Here is a 21737-nt window from a genome sequence, read left to right as displayed (position 1 = left end):
TAAAAAACTACCTGGTATTGTAAAATCTTGAGATAAATATGTGAATCTTCTGAGAGATAAAACTATTTTTCACTTTCATATGACAATCTTTGCTACAGTATAACACATGCTGCAGTCAAGCTATTAAATATGTATTAGTAATATATTACCATTACATGCTCAAAAATACATGCATGAGCTGTTGATTAGATGAAAATGCATTAACATACAGTTGAAGTCGGAAGTTTACATACACTTAGTCATTAAAACTTGTTTCTCAACCACTCCACAAATTTCTTGTTAACAAACTATAGTTTTGGCAAGTCGGTTAGGACATCTACTTTGTGCATGTGTAACAGTATAGACTTTACGTCCGTCCCCTCGCCCCGACCTGGGCACGAACCAGGGATGCTCTGCACACGTCAACAGTCACCCTCGAAGCATCGTTACCCATTTGCTCCACAAAAGCTGCGGCCACAAAAGCAGCGGCCTTGCAAAGCTGCTGCTCTGCAAGGGGAACCACTACTTCAAGGTCTCAGAGCAAGTGACATCACTGATTGAAACGCCACTAGCGCGCACCACCGCTAACTAGCTAGCCATTTCACATCGGCTACACATGACACAAGTACATTTTTCCAACAATTGTTTACAGACAGATTATTTCACTTATAATTCACTGTATCACAATTCCAGAGGGTCAGACATTTACATACACTAAGTTGACTGTGCCTTTAAACAACTTGGAAAATTTCAGAAAATTATGTAATGGCTTTAGAAGCTTCTGATAGGCTAATTGACATCATTTGAGTCAATTGGAGGTGTACCTGTGGATGTATTTCAAGGCCTACCTTCAAACTCAGTGCCTCTTTGCTTGACATCATGGGAAAATCAAAAGATATCAGCCAAGACCTCAGAAAAACAATTGTAGACCTCCACAAGACTGGTTCATGCTTGGGAGGAATTTCCAAATGCTGGAAGGAACCACGTTCATCTGTACAAACAATAGTACGCAAGTATAAACCCATGGGACCACGCAGCCATCATACCGCTCAGGAAGGAGTCTCCTCGAGATTAACGTATTTTGAGATTAACGTATTTTGCTGCAAAAAGTGCAAATCAATCCCAGAACAACGGCAAAGGACCTTGTGAAGATGCTGGAGGAAACAGGTACAAAAGTATCTTTTTCCACAGTAACAGAGCAAGGAAGAAGCCACTGCTCCAAAACCGCCATGAAAAAGCCAGACTATGGTTTGCAACTGCACATGGGGACAAAGATCATACTTTTTGGAGAAATGTCCTCATCTGATGAAACAAAAATAGAACTGTTTGGCCATAATGACCATCTTTATGTTTGGAGGAAAAAGGGGGAGGCTTGCAAGCCGAAGATCACCATCCCAACCGTGAAACACGGGGGTGGCAGCATCATGTTGTGGGGGTGCTTTGCTGCAGGTGGGACCGGTGCACTTCACAAAATAGATGGCATCATGATGTAGGAAAATTATGTGGATATATTGAAGCAACATCTCAAGAAATCAGTCAGGAGCTTGGTCACAAATGGGTCTTCCAAATGGACCACGACCCCAAGAATACTTCCAAAGTTGTGGCAAAATGGCTTAAGGACAACAAAGTCAAGGTATTGGAGTGGCCATCACAAAGCCCTTACCTCAATCCTATAGAACATTTGCAATCCTATAGAACATTTGTGGGCAGAACTGAAACTGACTCCGTTACACCAGCTCAGGAGGAATGGGCCAAAATTCCCCCAACTTATTGTGGGAAGCTTGTGGAAGGCTACCCGAAACATTTGACCCAAGTTAATCAATTTAAAGGCAATTCTACCAAATACTAATTGAGTACTTCTAATCCACTGGGAATGTGATGAAAGATAATTCTCTACTATTATTCTGACATTTCACATTCTTAAAATAAAGTGGTGATCCTAACTGACCTAAAACAGGGAATTTTTACGAGGATTAAATGTCAGAAATTGTGAAAAATGTATTTGGCCTAGGTGTATGTAAACTTCCAACTTCAACTGTAACTGTCTCCCGGTGCATCCTGAATATTTACCATTAGCGTAGGGGCTATGGATAATACACCAGCAAACATGAAATCCAATCAAGCCCATACTTGTTGTAACGGCTTTCTTCTGTTGAAGGAGGAGCGGACCAAAATGCAGCGTGGCAGTTAGTCATTTATTAATGAAAGTAGACTAGACGTGAAGTAACTGACATGTACAAAAACAACAGACGGAAATGTGAAAAAACTCTACAGCCTGTCTGGTGAAACATAAACACAGAGACAGGAACAATCACCCACAACACACTCAAAGAATATGGCTGCCTAAATATGGTTCCCAATCAGAGACAACGATAATCACCTGACTGATTGAGAACCGCCTCAGGCAGCCATAGACTACGCTAGACATCCCACAAAACCCCAAGACAAAAACACACCACAATAACCCATGTCACACCCTGGCCTGACCGAATAAATGAAGAATAAACATAATATATTTCGACCAGGGCGTGACAGAACCCCCCCCCCCCCCCGCTGCCGACCATGGCTTAGTAGTCCTCACCCGGAACCCCACTGGACTGAGGATCAGCTCGGGACTGAGGGTTAGCTCGGGACTGAGGGGCAGCTCGAGACTGAGGGGCAGCTTGTTGAGAAAACAGCTTGCATTGAAGGAATTCACGGAGCTGGATACATACTAATCAGACTGAAATTGTAATAATTTTTTTTTGCAAAAAATATACCAAAGATGGTAATGGGATTAAAGGGTTTATTCTTTCTTTTTTTAAAGAAGGATTCTAAACTTCCTCACTGGTTTGTGTCGTTCCTAAACCCGCAGCAGTAATGATTCACATTCTAATCATCAGAGGTTCCTGGCTCCTCCGTAGACACAACACATCACTCCAGTTTCTGGAATTCAGAGCTTCATCAGGGAAACCCAGGCACAGAATCGTGGTGTCCCGTGGAAGAGAACAAACGCCTTCCAATATTCTGATCAGCCCAATCTGAGACGGAGGCCACATACTGCTAAACATACCCTCGTAAAACTAACTATCCTGCAGATCCTTGACTTTGGCGATGTCATTTACAAAATAGCCTCCATCACTCTACTCATTAAATTGGATGAAGTCTATCACAGTGCCATCCGTTTTGTCACCAAAGCCCCATACACTACCCACCATTGCGACCTGTATGCTCTCGTTGGCTGGTCCTCGCTACATATTCGCCGAACGAACCCACTGGCTCCAGGTCATCTATAAGTCTTTGCCTTATCTCAGCTCACTGGTCACCATAGCAACACCCACCCGTAGCACACGCTCCAGCAGGTACGTTTCAATGGTCATCCCTAAAGCCAACACCTCCTTCGGCCGCCTTTCCTTCCAGTTCTCTGCTGCCAATAACTGGAATGAATTGCAAAAATCACTGAAGTTGGAGACTTATATCTCCCTCACTAACTTCAAGCATCGGCTGTCAGAGCAGCTTACCGATCGCTGCAGCTGTACACAGCCCATCTGTAAATAGCCAATTCAAACAACTACCTACCTCATCCCCATATTTGTTTTTTGTTTTTCCTGCTCTTTTGCACACCAGTATTTCTACTTGCACATCCTCATCTGCACATCTATCACTCCAGTGTTAATTGCTAAATTGTAATTACTTCGCCACTATGGCATATTTATTGCCTTACCTCCTTACTTAATTTGTACACACTGTATAAAGATTTCCTATTGTGTTATTGACTGTGCGTTTGTTTATCCCATGTGTAACTCTGTGTTGTTGATTTTGTTGCCCTGCTTTGCTTTATATCTTGGCCAGGTCGTAGTTGTAAATTAGAACTTGTTCTCAACTGGCCTACCTGGTTAAATAAACGAGAAATAAAAACAAAATAAAAATACTGTGAAATGTTCAATAAACCTACAGGTGAAATAAAACAATGTCTGTCCTCAGACAGTCTATTATTAATAAGGTTTAATATCTTCTAGACACAAGATGTCCCCTTATTTGACTGTCAGTTGAAGTATCAGTGTGTTTGACATTGTCTAGGACAACGAGACATTTAATATTAATGTCATATTAAATATTCAACAAATGTTGTATTCGTCAAATGAAATGCCACACCATCAATTATTCAGAGATCAAAATTATTTGTGAAAAAATGAATGAGACAGGATCAAAGCACATTCTAATGGCCGGTCACGTTGCAAAGCGCATGCAGGAATGTCTTACTGAGAGATTGAACTGCTGCAGTAGATTTAGTCACTCCCCACATGCCCTAACGCTGTTGTTACTGAGCAACTTTTCATCCACTGACATGGGAGACATTCTCCACATAGTTTTATTCCATTAAAGTGCATCATGCTTTCTCCTTCCAGAAAACTGGGGGAAAACAGACTTTCCTATATACAAGAGTTTATATCAGGAGAGAAATCATTGAGTTAACTTATTGACATTGTACAGCTGGCTTCTGATATTTGGGAAGATACTTTTACAGAGTCGTAGTTTCCATTACTTTACTGTTTGAGAGACATCCAAAAATGGCTTGTTTGCCTGAATGAGGCGGTATATCTACTCTCTGGAGGCTGTATATCTACTCTCTGGAGGCTGTATATCTACTCTCTGGAGGCTGTATATCTACTCTCTGGAGGCTGTATATCTACTCTCTGGAGGCTGTTTATCTACTCTCTGGAGGCTGTATATCTACTCTCTGGAGGCTGTATATCTACTCTCTGGAAGCAGTATATCTACTCTCTGGAGGTTGTATATCTACTCTCTGGAGGCTGTTTATCTACTCTCTGGAGGCTGTATATCTACTCTCTGGAGGCTGTATATCTACTCTCTGGAGGCTGTATATCTACTCTCTGGAGGCTGTATATCTACTCTCTGGAGGCTGTGTATCTACTCTCTGGAGGCTCTGTATCTACTCAACAGTGGCTGTATATCTACTCTCTGGAGGCTGTTTATCTACTCAATAGTGGCTGTTTATCTACTCTCTGGAAGCTGTATATCTACTCTCTGGAGGCTGTATATCTACTCTCTGGAGGCTGTATATCTACTCTCTGGAGGCTGTATATATACTCACTGGAGGCTGTATATCTACACTCTGGAGGCTGTTTATCTACTCTGTGGAGGCTGTATATCTACTCTCTGGAGGCTGTTTATCTACTCAATAGTGGCTGTTTATCTACTCTCTGGAAGCTATATATCTACTCTCTGGAGGCTGTTTATCTACTCAATAGTGGCTGTTTATCTACTCTCTTGAAGCTGTATATCTACTCTCTGGAGGCTGTATATCTAATCTCTGGAGGCTGTATATCTAATCTCTGGAGGCTGTATATCTACTCTCTGGAGGCTGTATTTCTACTCAATAGAGGCGGTATATCTACTCTATAGAGGCGGTATATCTACTCTATGAGGCGGTATATCTACTCTATAGAGGCGGTATATCTACTCTCTGGAGGCTGTATATCTACTCTCTGGAGGCGGTATATCTACTCTATAGAGGCGGTATATCTACTCTATAGAGGCGGTATGTCTACTCTATAGAGGCGGTATATCTACTCTATAGAGGCGGTATATCTACTCTATAGAGGCGGTATATCTACTCTATAGAGGCGGTATATCTACTCTATAGAGGCGGTATGTCTACTCTATAGAGGCGGTATGTCTACTCTATAGAGGCGGTATGTCTACTCTATAGAGGCGGTATGTCTACTCTATAGAGGCGGTATGTCTACTCTATAGAGGCGGTATATCTACTCTATAGAGGCGGTATATCTACTCTATAGAGGCGGTATGTCTACTCTATAGAGGCGGTATGTCTACTCTATAGAGGCGGTATGTCTACTCTATAGAGGCGGTATGTCTACTCTATAGAGGCGGTATGTCTACTCTATAGAGGCGGTATATCTACTCTATAGAGGCGGTATATCTACTCTATAGAGGCGGTATGTCTACTCTATAGAGGCGGTATATCTACTCTATAGAGGCGGTATATCTACTCTATAGAGGCGGTATATCTACTCTATAGAGGCGGTATGTCTACTCTATAGAGGCGGTATATCTACTCTATAGAGGCGGTATATCTACTCTATAGAGGCGGTATGTCTACTCTATAGAGGCGGTATATCTAGAGGCGGTATATCTACTCTATAGAGGTGGTATATCTACTCTATAGAGGCGGTATGTCTACTCTATAGAGGCGGTATGTCTACTCTATAGAGGCGGTATGTCTACTCTATAGAGGCGGTATGTCTACTCTATAGAGGCGGTATGTCTACTCTATAGAGGCGGTATGTCTACTCTATAGAGGCGGTATATCTACTCTATAGAGGCGGTATGTCTACTCTATAGAGGCGGTATATCTACTCTATAGAGGCGGTATATCTACTCTATAGAGGCGGTATGTCTACTCTATAGAGGCGGTATGTCTACTCTATAGAGGCGGTATGTCTACTCTATAGAGGCGGTATGTCTACTCTATAGAGGCGGTATGTCTACTCTATAGAGGCGGTATGTCTACTCTATAGAGGCGGTATATCTACTCTATAGAGGCGGTATGTCTACTCTATAGAGGCGGTATATCTACTCTATAGAGGCGGTATGTCTACTCTATAGAGGCGGTATATCTACTCTATAGAGGCGGTATGTCTACTCTATAGAGGCGGTATGTCTGCTAGACATTTACAGTGCGTCAGAAAGTATTCACTTGACTTATTCCACATTTTGTCTTACAGCATGAATCCATCTACACACAATATCCCATAATGACAAAGTCAACACACATTTTTATAAATGTTAGCAAATGAATTGAAAATGAAATACAGAAATATCTCATTTACATAAGTATTCACGCCCCTGAGTCAATACATCACAATCCTGGCAGGGATTACAGCTATGTGTCTTTTTGGGTTGGTCTCTAAGAGCTCTGTCAAGTTGGTTGGTGATCCATGCTTGACAGCCATTTCCATATCTTGCCATAGGATCTGTAACTAGGTCACTCAGGAACATTCAATGTTGTCTTGGTAAGCTACTCCAGTGTATATTTGGCCTTGTGCTTCACGTTATTGTCCTGCTGAAAGGTGAATTCTTCTCCCAAGTGTCTGTTGGAAATCAGACTGAACCAGGTTTTCCTCTAGGATTTTAGGTGTGCTTAGCTCTATTATGTTTCTTTCTTTCCTAAAAATCTCCATATTCCTACTCGGTGATGTGTTGTGGTGGATTTGCCCCAAACACAATGCTTTGTATTCAGGACATAAAGTTCATTTCTTTGCGACATATTTTTTTGCAGTTTTCCTTTAGTGCCTTTTTGCAAACAAGATGCATGTTTTGGAATATTTGTATTCTGTAAAGGCTTCCTTCTTTTCACTCTGTTATTTAGGTGAGTATTGTGGAGTAACTACAATGCTGTTGATCTATCCTAAGTTTTCTCCTGCCACAGCCATTCAACTCTAACTGTTCTAAAGTCACCATTGACCTCATGGTGAAATCCCTGAGCGGTCTCCTTCTGCTCCGGCAACTGAGTTAGGAAGGATGCCTGTATCTTTGTGGTGACTGAGTGTAATTAATAACTTCACAATGCTCAAAGGGATATTCAACGCCTGCTTTTATTTACCCATCTACCAATAGGTGCCCTTCTTTAAGACACATTGGAAAACCTATCTGGTCTTTATGGTTGAATCTACCTGAAATTCACTGTTTGACTGAGGGACCTTACACATAATTGTACTGTATTTGTGGGGTCCAGAGATGAGGTAGTCATTCAAAAATCATGTTGAACACTATTATTGCACACAGAGTGAGTCCATGCAACTTATTATTTTACTTGTTAAGCACATTTTTACTATTGAACTTATTTAGGCTTGCCATAACATAGGGGTTGAATACTTACGGACTCAAGACATTTCAGATTTTCATTTTTAATTCATTAGTAAAAAATGTAATAAAACATCATTCCACATTGACGTTATGGGGTATTGTGTGTAGCCAGTGACATAAAATCTCAATTCAATCCATTTTAAATTCCGGCTGTAACACAACAAAAGGTGGAAATAGTCAAGGGTTATGAATTCTTTTTGAAGGCATTGTATGCTAGTTGCTCATCCGCTTATCCTCACACATGCTAACAAAACACTGTGTTGAAATTCCATTTGCTGCTGTCTCGGAAGGCGTTCATTCAACCTGAATAAGCCAGAGCAATCAGGCAAAATCACCCTTGGTTGAGAAGTTGTTTATGTGATTATAAAAGAAAATCTGAAACATTTACAAAGTCGGGGGTGAATTCTCTGAAAGAAAATCTGAGCGGAAAGGGAAAAAAAGACAGAGAATAGAAGTTTAGTGAGTGTTGAATAAATATCGGGTGAGCCAATGTGTTGGGAAAGCTTTGCATTCATTCTATAGCCTCCATCAAAACTGAGCTGAGCATCAAAGACGGGGACAATTAAGAGTGAAAAATCAGTTGAAGAGCCCCGTGGCTGAATATTATAAACATAGATAAAAACGAAGGCACTCACAGCGAGACGAAGAATTCAATATCTAAAAGCACGTCCTCTGAAGAACAAATCAGTCAAGATCAATAGATGCTTAAAGAAACATAAAAGTGCAGCTCATGTGGATTGCTTCCTTGCTGGAACTAATGCACATTACCTCTAAACTTCTGTCAACTTCATAGAGTTCAATGGAATTGAGGGATTAAAGGGGCAATCTTGGATGGGCACATCCGGTTTCAGACTTTTGGAGTACATCACTATGTAAACTGCCTTATGAGATTAGTTCAACTTTCTTACCCCATCAGAACTAAAAGAAAATAGAGCTTGTTTAACTCCATTGTTTGTGATTAATGTAAATGTTGGGGACATTTCTCCAGTCCCATCCCTTAGAAGTTTACCAAAAAATTGGAGGGGTGCCCACTTAGAATCCCAGATTGGGGCGGCAGGGTAGCCTAGTGGTTAGAGTGTTGGACTAGTGACTGGAAGGTTGCAAGTTCAAACCCCTGAACTGACAAGGTACATTCTGCCCCTGAACAGGCAGTTAACCCACTGTTCCTAGGCGGTCATTGAAAATAAGAATTTGTTCTTAACTGACTTGCCTGGTTAAATAAAGGTCAAATAAAAGATTGTCCCTTTAAAATCAGGACATTTCCTTTACAGAACAGGAGTGCTACAGTAAATACACTGAAACAGTCATAGATTCCCACCAAATTAAAGGGAAATGTGTTTTTTTCCCTCTCAAAGTGTATACATTTCCACTACTAGTGCCCGACGTACTTCATCCCTCCCTCAGTGCTGCTACGCCCATTTAGAAAATCAAAGAACATTGTGCGATGGGTCCACTGACACTCGGGGTAAAAATAATGCAGAGTGAAAACAAGAGCATTATGGAGAGAGGAACCAGAACAACACTATGGGCTGCCTTTATTAATTTGTCACAGTGATACTGTCACGCCTTGGTCTTAGTATTGTGTGTTTTAGTTTATTAGTTAGTCAGACCAGGGTGTGACATGGGGTTATGATGTATTGTATTTTCCTTTTGGGGTTTGTAGTGTTTGGGATTGTAGTTGATTAGGGGTGTGTGTGTGGTTAATTAGGTTGGCTGCCTGAGGCGGTTCTCAATCAGAGTCAGGTGCTTCTCGTTGTCGCTGATTGGGAACCGTATTTAGGTAGCCTGTATTTCGCTTTGCATTTCGTGGGTGATTGTTCCTGTCTCTGTGTTAGTTTTCACCGGACAGTTGCGGTCACTTTTGGATTTTCGTTTTTTCTTGTATTGGAAGAGAAAATAACGAGCGCCATTCTCCTTGCGGAGATGGTGCTAAATACATCATCACGGTCGATCCCTGGGATTGGGCTGGCTAACACGATTCGTTTTGCTTGGAAGGAAAAGGAGTTGGAGCCGTTAGGACGAGAATCTTTTGGAAGAATTATATTGATGGGGATTCTAAAGCTGACGGTGAAGGACGTGTTTTGTTTCCAAGGCAACTCGTTGGAGGGAGCATACGACGTCGCGCTATATACGGAAGAAAAACATGATGATATCATTAGAAGGGCAAGAGCAGTGGGAGGTGAGAGGCCGATGTGCCACTATGAAATATCAAGTCTGTCGAAGAATAACTTTATGGTTGTAACTGTTAACATGTACAACCCTTACGTTAAGGATGAAGAGGTGAGGGCTTTTCTGGGGAGATACATGGATAACGTTTCCTCAGCTAGGCACCTCAAAGACTCCCTTGGGTTTTGGAATGGGAGGAGAGGTTTCCAGGCCCTCCTCAGGGAGGACCCAAAGGGACATGGTGGATACCTTCATCCTCCTGCTATGTTCTCCCTTGGGGCTGACAGGGGGACTTTGTTTTGTGCATGTCAGCCCCCATTTTGCAGGCGCTGTATGGCCTATGGACACATTTTCGCCTCGTGCAGCATGAGAAAATGCAGATTTTGTGGATCTGAGGATCACGAGGCGAGGGATTGTGACAAGCCTAAGACATGCCATGGGTGTGGCTCGTCAGCACACCTGTGGCGGGGGTGCCCGGCCCGTCAGAGGTCATATGCGTCTGCGGCTGGGGGGGAGCAGGAGCGGGGGATGGGGGAAGAAGAGGAGGGGAAGGAAACATGCCTCATGACAAGACTACAAGTCCAGAGGGGAAGGCCACAAGGAAGGAAGAGGAGCAAGAAGCGGTGGATGGAAGAGAGAAGGAAACGGAAGGCATGGGAGTAGGAGAACCAGGAAAAGCGGTGGAAGAAGGCAACCGAGTGGAGGAGAATGAGAGAGAAGAAAGTGAGGGAGGAATGGTAGAGAAGAAGACGGTGGAAGAGCAAGTGGACTGGGGGAAAGTGACATGGTGGAAGAGATGAGGGGTATGGTGGAGGAGCTGGCGGGGGAGGGGGTGGTATCTCTCCACTGCCGCCATCACCAAAGAAGAGAATGAAGAGGAGGGTGCGATTGGCCGACAGTGAGGGGGAGGGGATGGCCAAGAGAGTAATGGGGGTGGGAGAAACCTCTGGGTTGCTGCTGGTTTCCCAAGACTCTCAACTTCATTTGGGTGGGGACACACCTAACAAGACTCAGGACTGGGTACAGGAGGAGGTGGGGAGTTTTTTGTTTGGGGACTCAGTCTCCCCAATTTTCTTCCAAACCAGCTGCAACACTGGGGAGGGGGAGGATTGTGGGGGTAGACCCAGGGTGCAGGGCACCCCGAAGCCAAACACTATTCCTGCATCCTGGGATGGTGTGATGGAGGAAGAGGGGGGGATGTCGGGATTACAGATGGTGTTCTCACCGGTAGATATGGAGCAGGGGAGCATCTGGTGAGTCTCCTGTTTTTGTTTTTTTCTGTCTGGGTTTAGTATTTGAGTGTATTACATGTTTTATTTTTTTTCATGGAGTCTAATTTTACTTTTGTTAGTTTAAATGTAAGGGGTTTAAGAGATATTGTTAAGAGGAGGGTGGTTTTTAGTTATTTGGAGGGTGTGGGGTTTGATTTTGTTTTTTACAGGAGGTTCACCTGAGGGATGGAGGGGATGTTAGTAGATTTAAGAGGGAGTGGGACAAGGGAGAGTCGGTTTGGGGTGTAGGGGGGTGCACTCATCTGGGGTAGGGATTTTGTGTGGGCACAGGGAGGTAAAAGTGGAAGATTCCTTTGTTGTAATGCAGGGGAGAGTTATAGGGGTGGATGTCACAATAAGGGATTGTACATTTAGATTAGTGGTGGTGTATGGGCCACAGGTGGTGGCAGACAGGAAGGAGATGGTGGACTGTCTGACGCACCTGTGTGTTACAAATAGGAAATTAGTGATAGGGGGGGATTTTAATACAGATTTAGGAAGAGGGGGATAACAGTGCAGGCGCCATTGCTAGGCTAATGGCTTGCCATGGTCTGGTAGATGGTGGTATGCACACTACTCCGAAAATGGACGGTCCTACATGGCGTAACTCCAGGGGGGTTGAGCGGAGGCTCGATTATATTTTTGTACCCAGGTCTTTGGGAAAGTTGTCTGGGCGGCTGCTGCCTGTTTTCTTTTCGGATCACGACGGGGTGCTCCTGCAGGTGGGGTCGTCGGTCTGCCTCTTTGGTAAGGGGTACTGGAAGCTAGATCGGGATGTGCTGGAGGAGCAGGCTTTTGTTGACGGGTTTTATGTTTTCTTTAGGAGGCTTGAGGGTCTCCGGTCCATGTGTGAGGGGGTGTTAGAGTGGTGGGATTTAGTTAAGGTGAGGATTAGGGCTTTTATAATAGGGTATTGCAAGAGGAAAAAAGGGAGGAGAGGAGGGAGGTGGATCGTATCCAAAGGTTAATTGAACTCGAATACGAGGCAGGCAACCTCGGCGGGTCGTTTGACTGGGAGAGATCCTCAACCCTAAAGGCGCAGCTCAGGGAGTTGCAGGAGCGGAAGGCTCGAGCTTTCCTGGAGCGTGCGCATAGCGGCTTTCTAGAACATAATGAGACTTGTTCTGCTATGTTCTTTAAGTTGGTTAGGGCAAGACAGAGTAGGAAGGTAATGCATGGTGTTAGGGAAGAAAATGGTAGTATAGTTAGAGAACCAGAGGATATGGTCAGGGTGACAACTGATCATTTCCAAGGTTTATTTAAGGAAAGGGAAATAGATGTAGAGCAGGGAAATGTGTTTTTAGAACACTTGTCCAGGCGGTTGCCGGAGGACATTAGAGAAGTGATGGAGGCCCAGATTTCACTAGAAGAGGTTGAGAGCGCTCTTAGGAGGATGGGAAAAGGGAAGGTGCCTGGGATGGATGGGCTGCCGGCTGAGTTTTATCTCAAGTTTTGGGGTATACTTGGACCAGTGGTCCTCGAAGTCTTGAAGGCCATCCTTGAGACGGGGGTCCCGGGGGGATCAATGGCTGTTGGTGTGCTGTCACTTTTATATAAGAAGGGGGAAGTAACTGACCTTGGCAACTGGCGGCCGTTGACCATGCTGTGTGTAGATTACAAGCTACTTGCAAAGGTTTTAGCAGACCGGTTGCGCACAGCCCTTCCCTACGTCGTTCATGAGGATCAGACGTGCGGGGTAGAGGGCCGCTCTATTAGATGGAACCTACAGTTAATCAGGGACTCCATCGCTTGGGTTGAAGATAGAGGACTGCCTTTTATGGTAGCAGCGCTAGATCAGGCGAAAGCCTTTGATCGCGTGAATAGATCCTTTTTATTCAGAGTGTTAGGTCGATTAGGATTTGGGGAGAAGTTTATAGGATGGATTCGTACATTATATGTCGGAGCGGGGTGCCGAGTTAGTGTAAATAGTCACTTGGGTGACGTTTTTGACCTCTCGTCTGGGGTCAGGCAGGGGTGCCCACTCTCGGCTCTCCTCTTCGTTCTGTACATGGAGCCTCTGGGGGCTGCCATTAGGGCAGACACAGGGGTGGAAGGTCTGCTGATCCCTGGAAGTGGTGGACTGCGTGTTAAGATGACGCAGTACGCCGACGACACTTCCTTGTTGTTGTGCAAGGACTCGTGCCTGACAAGGTCCCTTGCCATCTTTGGGGATTTCACTCGAGCGTCGGGAGCAGTTCTGAACCATGCAAAGTCTTCCGTCAAGTTTTTCGGAAGATGGCGCGGTAGAACGGATGTGCCTGGGGGTTATCTCTCTGTGAGGGGGCCCTGAGGATTCTCGGGGTCCATTTTGAGACCTCCGGCTCTGCGACGCTAAACTGAAACATGCGTATTGCAGTGGTACAGAGGAAGCTAGCAATGCGGAAAGCTAGGTATTTGTCTTTTATGGGCAAAGTCCTGGTCCTAAAGGTGGATGTGTTGCCGTCGCTTTTGTATTTAGCATACATCTACCCATTGCCGGCTTGTCTGAGAAGGCCTCTAGTGAAGCTTGTGTTTCAGTTTATGTGGAGTGGCAGGTATGAGTGGGTCGCCAGGGCACGCATGATCTGTCCCATCGGGGAGGGAGGTAGGGGGGTACCACATTTCCCCCTCAAGCTGGACACAATTTTTGTTTATTTCTTGTTAACGGAGCTTGCTCAGCCAGTGATACACCCGTCCGGTTACCTCCTGCGGGTGTTCTTCTCGTATCAGGCGAGAAGCATAATGGTGTGGTCTAACACGGGTCCTCGGGCGGAACAGCTGCCGTGGCACTTTGGTCATGCGGCCAAGTGGTTGCGTGCGCACCCTGAGGTTGAAGTTGCCCGAGTAGGTTTAGATCATAGGCACCTGTACGAGGAGGTCAGAAAGGCAGAGAGTCGGGCACCTGTAGTAGGCATCTCGGAAGCGGTCTGGGAGGGAGTGCAGGTGCGGGGTCTGGACAACAGGCTCAAGGACCTGAATTGGTTGAGCTTTCATAAGTGTTTGCCGGTACGTTCCATCTTGTACCGGTTTAGTTTAGTGCAATCCCCCACCTGTCCAAGATCCTCTTGTGGCAGGGAGGAGACTGTGCGTCATGTCTTTTGGGACTGTGCCTTTGCCGGAGTAGTATGGGCTAGGGCACGGGTGTTGTTAGGTTTGGTAAAGGGGGATTTTGTATTGACGTGGGCCAGGTTAGAGAGGGGTGTAGGGAGAGTGAGAGGGACGGATAGGGACAGGTTTCTGCTCTGGCTTCTCATGAGTCTCTTTAAACGGGGGCTGTGGGAAGCAAGGCTGAACATGGAGAAGACAGGGAGAGATTGTGGGGTGGAAGGGATAGTGAGGAGAGTGGAAGGAGATTTGAGGGGGAGGATGAAGAGGGAGGAGAGGAAGTGGGGGAAGCATGCTGCTCGGGAGAGGTGGAAGGGGGGTTTAGGGCTGGGTGCCATTTAGATTTGTAAAAGGATAGATTAGGGACGGGGAGATAGGGAAAGGTGTTTTGCAGGGTGACGGGGAGGGAAGATGCTCCCCTGAGGTTTTTGTTTGGGGTTTATGTTTAGTTTAATTTAATTTAATTAGTTTAATTAAAATTATCATTATTTGTGTATGTATGTAAATTATGATTTGTAAAGAATGAATGGTACTGAAGATAATAAATTATTTTTTATAAAACATTTTTAAAAAAAGTCAGGCTGTATTAGGTTTCGTTCTGTTTGTTGTTTTTTGTATTTATTTAGTTATTCATGTTAGTTCGTTCGTTTTGTCTTCTTTAAATAAACATGAGTAACTTACACGCTGCATTTCGGTCCGACTCTCCTTCAACAACAAAAGAACGCCATTACAGAATCACCCACCAAACTCGGACCGAGCAGCGTGTCAACAGGCAGGAGCAGCGCAAAGAAGAGCCGCGCAAAGTGGAGCCTCGTTATAAGGATTTTTGGACATGGGAGGAAATCCTGGACGGAAGAGGACCCTGGGCTAAACCAAAAGAGTGTAGCCGCCCTAAAGCGCAGCAGGCGAAGAGTAAACAGGAGCAGCGTGTCAACAGGCAGGAGCAGCGCGTCAACAGGCAGGAGCAGCGCGTCAACAGGCAGGAGCAGCGCAAACGGGAGCTACACGAGAAACAACAGAAGCAGCTTCAGTGGGAGAGGCTACACCATTTGGAGAATTGGACATGGGAGGAGGAACTGGACGGAAAAGGACCCTGGGCTCAGCCTGGTGATTATCGCCTCCCCAAGGAAGAATTAGAAGCGGCTAAAGCGGAGAGGCGCAAATATGAGGAGGCAGCACGGCGATGTGGATGGAAGCCCGAAAAGCAGCCCAAATTTTTTTTGGGGGGGGGCTATCAGGGGGAGTGGCTGAGTCAGGAGACAGACCTGAGTCAACTCTCCCTGTTTATTGTGAAGAGCCAAGGAGGAGGTCAGAACCAGTGTTGGAGGTGAGCGAAGCAGAGACTGTGAAGGAGTTAATGGGAAAATTGGAGGAGAGTCTAATGAGGGAGTTGCTAGTTTGGTGCTTTAGATATAATATTCGGCCGACGGAGCGTGTCGGGGATTTGATGGCACCTGGGTCAGCACTCCATACTAGTCCTGAGGTGCGTGTTAGTCGGCTGGTGGAAAGTGTGCCAGCCTCACGCACTAAGCCTCCTGAGTACCAGCCTAGCCTTGCACGTCCTGTGCCAGTCCTGCATTCAGGCTCTTCAGTACTCCTTCACGGTCCAGTCCATCCTGTGCCACCTTCACACACCAGTCCTCCGGTAGTAGCTCCTCACACCAGGCTTCCTGTGCCTGTCCTTTATCCAGAACCACCTCCACACCCCAGCCCTCCAGTAGCAGCTCCCCGCACTAGGCTTCCTGTGCGTGTCCTCGGCCAAATACCACCAGTGCCAGAACCACGCATCAGGCCTTCAGTGCGCCTCGCCTGTTCAGCGCTTTCTCCCTCTCCTGCGCTGTCGGAGTCTCCCGTTTATTCAGCGGTTCTAGAGCCTTCCTCCTCTACAGCGCTGCTGGAGTCTCATGTCTGTTCAGCGCAGCCAGCGTTTTCTCCCTCTCCTGCGCTGTCGGAGTCTCCCGTCTGTTCAGCGGTTTTAGAGCCTTCCTCCTCTACAGCGCTGCTGGAGTCTCCTGTCTGTTCAGCGCAGCCAGCGCTTTCTCCCTCTCCTGCGCTGTCGGAGTCTCCCGTCTGTTCAGCGGTTCTAGAGCCTTCCTCCTCTACAGCGCTGCCGGAGCCTCCTGTTTGTATAGAGCAGCCTGAGCTGCCAGTCTACATTGAGCAGCCAGAGGTGTCAGTTTGCATAGAGCAGCCTGAGCTGCCAGTCTACCTTGAGCAACCAGAGCTGTCAGTTTGCATAGATCAGCCTGAGCTGCTAGTCTGCATGGAGCAGCTAGTCTGCATGGAGCAGCCAGAGCTGCCAGTCTGCAAAGAGCTGTCAGTCTGCATGGAGTTGCCAGTCTGCATGGAGCTGCCAATCTGCAAGAAGCCGCCAGAGCTGTCAATCTGCATGGAGCAGCCTGAGCCGTCAGTCAGCATGAAGCAGCCAGATCTGCCAGTCAGCCAGACTCTTCCAGATCTGCCAGTCAGCCAGACCATTCCAGTCAGCCAGACTCTTCCAGATCTGCCAGTCAGCCAGACCATGCCAGTCAACCAGACTCTTCCAGATCTGCCAGTCAACCAGACTCTTCCAGATCTGCCAGTCTGCATGGAGTTGCCAGTCTGCATGGAGCTGCCAATCTGCAGGAAGCCGCCAGAGCTGTCAATCTGCAGGGAGCAGCCTGAGCCGTCAGTCAGCATGAAGCAGCCAGATCTGCCAGTCAGTCAGACTCTTCCAGATCTGCCAGTCAGCCAGACCATTCCAGTCAGCCAGACTCTTCCAGATCTGCCAGTCAACCAGACTCCTCCAGATCTGCCAGTCAACCAGATTCTTCCAGATCTGCCAGTCAACCAGACTCTTCCAGATCTGCTAGTCAGCCAGGATCCGCCAGTCAGCCAGGATCTGCCAGTCAGCCAGGATCTGCCAGTCGGCCAGGATCCGCCAGTCGGCCAGGATCCGCCAGTCGGCCAGGATCCGCCAGCCGCCAGTCAGCCAGGATCCGCCAGTCAGCCTGGATCTGCCGGATTCTACTTCCTGGCTGGGCTTTTTCTCAGTACTGGGCTTTTTCTCAGTGCTGGGCTGCCTCTCAGTGCTGAGCTGCCCCTCAGTGCTGAGCTGCCTCTCAGTCCCGAGCTGCCCCTCTGTCCCGAGCTGTCCCTCAGTCCCGAGCTGTCCCTCAGTCCCGAGCTGCCTCAGTCCCGAGCTGCCTCAGTCCCGAGCTGCCCCTCAGTCACGAGCTGCTCTTCTATTATGTAGGGTTCTGGGTGAGGACTATTCGGCCATGGTCGGCGGTTAGGGTGGATTATCTATGGACGCGAAGGGGAGGAACATTGACATTTTTGAAGTGGGGTCCACGTCCGGAGCCGGAACCGCCACCATGGACAGATGCCCACCCGGACCCTCCCTATGGTTTTGAGGTGCGTTCGGGAGTCCGCACCGTAGGGGGGGGGGTTCTGTCACGCCTTGGTCTTAGTATTGTGTGTTTTAGTTTATTAGTTAGTCAGACCAGGGTGTGACATGGGGTTATGATGTATTGTATTTTCGTTTTGGGGTTTGTAGTGTTTGGGATTGTAGTTGATTAGGGGTGTGTGTGTGGTTAATTAGGTTGGCTGCCTGAGGCGGTTCTCAATCAGAGTCAGGTGCTTCTCGTTGTCGCTGATTGGGAACCGTATTTAGGTAGCCTGTATTTCGCTTTGCATTTCGTGGGTGATTGTTCCTGTCTCTGTGTTAGTTTCACCAGTCAGGCTGTATTAGGTTTCGTTCTGTTTGTTGTTTTTTTGTATTTATTTAGTTTTTTGTGTTGTATTGGAGAGAGTCTCAGTCTAAAATAATTTTCCACACACATTATGTGCCTGTATTTAGTTTTTACGCTAGTGAGGGCCGAGAATCCACTCTCACATAGAGTTGAAGTCAGAAGTTTACATACACTTAGGTTGGAGTCATTAAAACTCATTTTTCAACTACTCCACAAATGTTTTGATAACAAACTATAGTTTTGGCAAGTCGGTTAGGACAACTACTTTGTGCATGACAAGTCATTTTCCCAACAATTGTTTACAGACAGATTATTTCAATTAGAATTCACTGTATCACAATTCCAGTGGGTCAGAGGTTTACATACACTAAATTTGAGTCAATTAGAGGTGTACCTGTGGATGTATTTCAAGGCCTGGGAAAATCAAAAGAAATCAGCCAAGACCTCCACAAGTCTGGTTCATCCTTGGGAGCAATTTCCAAATGCCTGAAGGTACCATGTTCATCTGTACAAACAATAGTACGCGAGTATAAACACCATGGGACCACGCAGCCGTCATACCACTCAGGAAGGAGATGCGTTCTGTCTCCTAGAGATGAACGTACTTTGGTGCAAAAGTGCAAATCAATACCAGAACAACAGCAAAGGCCCTTGTGAAGATACTGGAGGAAACACGTATCTATATCCACAATAAAACAAGTCCTATACCGACATTACCTGAAAGGTCGCTCAGCAAGGAAGAAGCATCTAAAGACATCAGTCAGGAAGTTAACGCTTGGTTGCAAATGGGTCTTCCAAATAGACAATGACCCCAAGCATACTTCCAAAGTTGTGGCAAAATGGCATAGGTACCACAAAGTCAAGTTATTGGAGTGGCCATCACAAAGCCCTGACCTCAATCCTATGGAAAGTTTATGGGCAGAACTGAAAAAGCTTGCCTGTCCTAGCCACTCGGTAGCTCACCATGTAAGACGCTTCCAGCCCTTTCTTATTAATGATATCTGTTTATTTTATACATTATTCTCACTCATAAAACTCCTGTGGCTTATTTTTCAAATGGGCATGTTTTGTCTCTAAATGTTTGCACAAGAGTGAAGGTTTCATTGAGTTGTGAGATAGTACTTTTGCACATATTACACAATGTGGTTGAGGAAAGGCACCTCTCCCAATATAAGTGAACCCCAAATCAATGTAGTTCTCATTATTTTTGCGCCACTTCGATGGTCCATCATCCCTGTCTGTTGTTCGGTGCTTTCCCGGGGAAGGGGGCAGTAGCCCTTCGGCTGCATCAGATTCACAACTGTCAGTGTCCATGCTAGCTGGGATAACAACAAATGTAGAATTACTGATGCTGGCATTGGATGTGCTGTGGAAGCAGAACAACTTGTGTCGTCGACATGTGCAGGTGTAGTACTGCTGGTAGTAGCAGTACTACCAGTAGAGCTGGTATGTGTCTCTATGGTCGCGGGCATTACTTTTTTTAAACAATTTATCAATTTTCAAGCAAATGGAATGAGCAGAAGCTACATTTGGCTACATACAGATCGTTAGTGGAATTCCCGCGAGCGAGTAACAGTTAACGTGATTGGATGTTAATTATTGACTGGGCTGCCTGACATTGTGTTGTTATTTCGCTGAACACTAGATGGTTTAATTGTATTTTTGGCAGTAAAACGAGGCTACTCAGGTGGGAAAAAACCCTCACTCATATGTATAGCCCTGTTGGAAAATATAAATGGACTGTTTGAAAAATGTGAAACAAAAATGTACATCACATTTGTATTTGGTGTACCCCCGATGGCATTGCGTGTACCCCAGTTTGGGAATACCTGACGTAACAGATATGACTTTGAGATTACTCCATGCATCTTCCAAACATGACGGATTAGCTTTGCTACTTTACATTATTCTGCACCGTTGAGGAAGAGGGGCAAGTATGCATTCTGCTGTATTCTTTACACTGCTGTAGACTGTGTGTGACAAATCCACTTTGATTTGACCGTTTTTTACCAATAACCATAACAAAATCCTAAAATAAAGGGTTCACTGCCATGAGTTCATTTATATACAAGCGGAGTCACTCATAGTTCCTGTTCTTTCAGGTCAGACCAATGATATCAATAGCTAATCTCTTTCACTACAGAAACTCTCATACATTTCCTCAATTTCATTTCACTCTGAATAAACTGAATGTTCTCCAGAGCAGTTTTTATTTTATTTTAAATAACGAATTTAGATAGCACACTGTTGGTATGGTACATAGGGGGGTAATCTTATTCTGTGGAGTCTGTTGAATGCTCAGTTGTATCTGAGGGAAAGCAATTATAAAGGAAAAGAGAGGATGGAGGAGATAAAAAGTATAATGAATTTCATTGTGAACGCACCACACTTTAATTATGTGCTGGTCGTATTTGGAATCAAAGTGGTACATGAGGTAATTAATCGTTTCAAGACATCTGACTGAATCTCATGAGGAGACCCATAAGTCTTTCACTGGGAGAATACACTTCCAGGGGTAGAATGTGAATTATACTGATTTCATAGTATCAGAATCAAAAAGTCCATGTCACTAATTCAAAGTAAGGTAGACAGTGCATATAAAAATGAGGTGTCTGAGCAGTTTGTGTCTATATGGTAAAAGCACATTTTTGACAACGTGACACACAAAGAACCACTTATGACTGACATTTTTAGTAACCTAATAATAGCCTTTTTGCACGAAAACCCCTTTAAACTGTAATTGGTCACTGAAGTAGTGACAGGGGCTTTTTCACACCTTCCATGGAGAAATGACTGAAGCTGACATTAACATCTTCACACTAATTCACTGGTTAATTCACTGATTTTACTAAGAACTGAGTCATAACAGCACTAATGCTGTTCTGATCAAATAAAACATGCAAATATATTATGACGGAAATTACGCAAAACAACTGCGCAGCGAGAAATAAAAGGAAAGCAGACAGACACTGGATCATAGTGATTCAAAGTAATGTTAATCATTTGTAAATAATTTCTCAATCATTCTGTATTTAGGTCAATTTCATTCATGAATTTCATTTAATTTCATTCATTTAAAACTAGTACAGTCTAAAATGCTAATTAGATGTAATTAATAACTCAGATGCTGGCCCTTTCCTCATGCTCTACGCTCTCACTTATTCAAGCCAACTATTTATTCACATCTCTCTCCACCCACCTAAATACTTTATCCTAAATCCTCCCCATCCTCTCACCACCCACCTAAATACCTTATCCTAAATGCTCCCCATCCTCTCTCTACCCACTTAAATACCTTATCCTAAATGCTCCCCATCCTCTCTCTACCCACTTAAATACCTTATCCTAAATGCTCCCCATCCTCTCTCTACCCACTTAAATACCTTATCCTAAATGCTCCCCATCCTCTCTCTACCCACTTAAATACCTTATCCTAAATGCTCGCCATCCTCTCTCTCATCTCTCTCTCTCCATATCATCATTCTCTCTCTCTCCTTCCCAGCCTAAATCTGCCAATTGTCTCCAATGACAATGTCAGGAAGGGAGAGGGCTAGAGAGCTTAGGAGCTTGTCTTTGTTCCTGTGCCATGCCCTGCAATGTAACTGGTAACAAA

General features: G+C 45.2%; 1 pseudogene; it reads right to left on the bottom strand.

Moving 5' to 3' along the window:
• Window positions 1-21737, bottom strand: part of LOC135551356 (syndetin-like) — a 232573-nt pseudogene that overhangs the window by 34025 nt on the left and 176811 nt on the right.

The sequence above is a fragment of the Oncorhynchus masou genome, chromosome 13 (genome assembly GCF_036934945.1).
Source record: "Oncorhynchus masou masou isolate Uvic2021 chromosome 13, UVic_Omas_1.1, whole genome shotgun sequence".
In the NCBI taxonomy this organism is placed as follows: domain Eukaryota; kingdom Metazoa; phylum Chordata; class Actinopteri; order Salmoniformes; family Salmonidae; genus Oncorhynchus; species Oncorhynchus masou.
The sequence above is the reverse complement of the archived record's forward strand: the minus strand, read 5'-3'. Positions and strand labels throughout refer to the sequence as shown.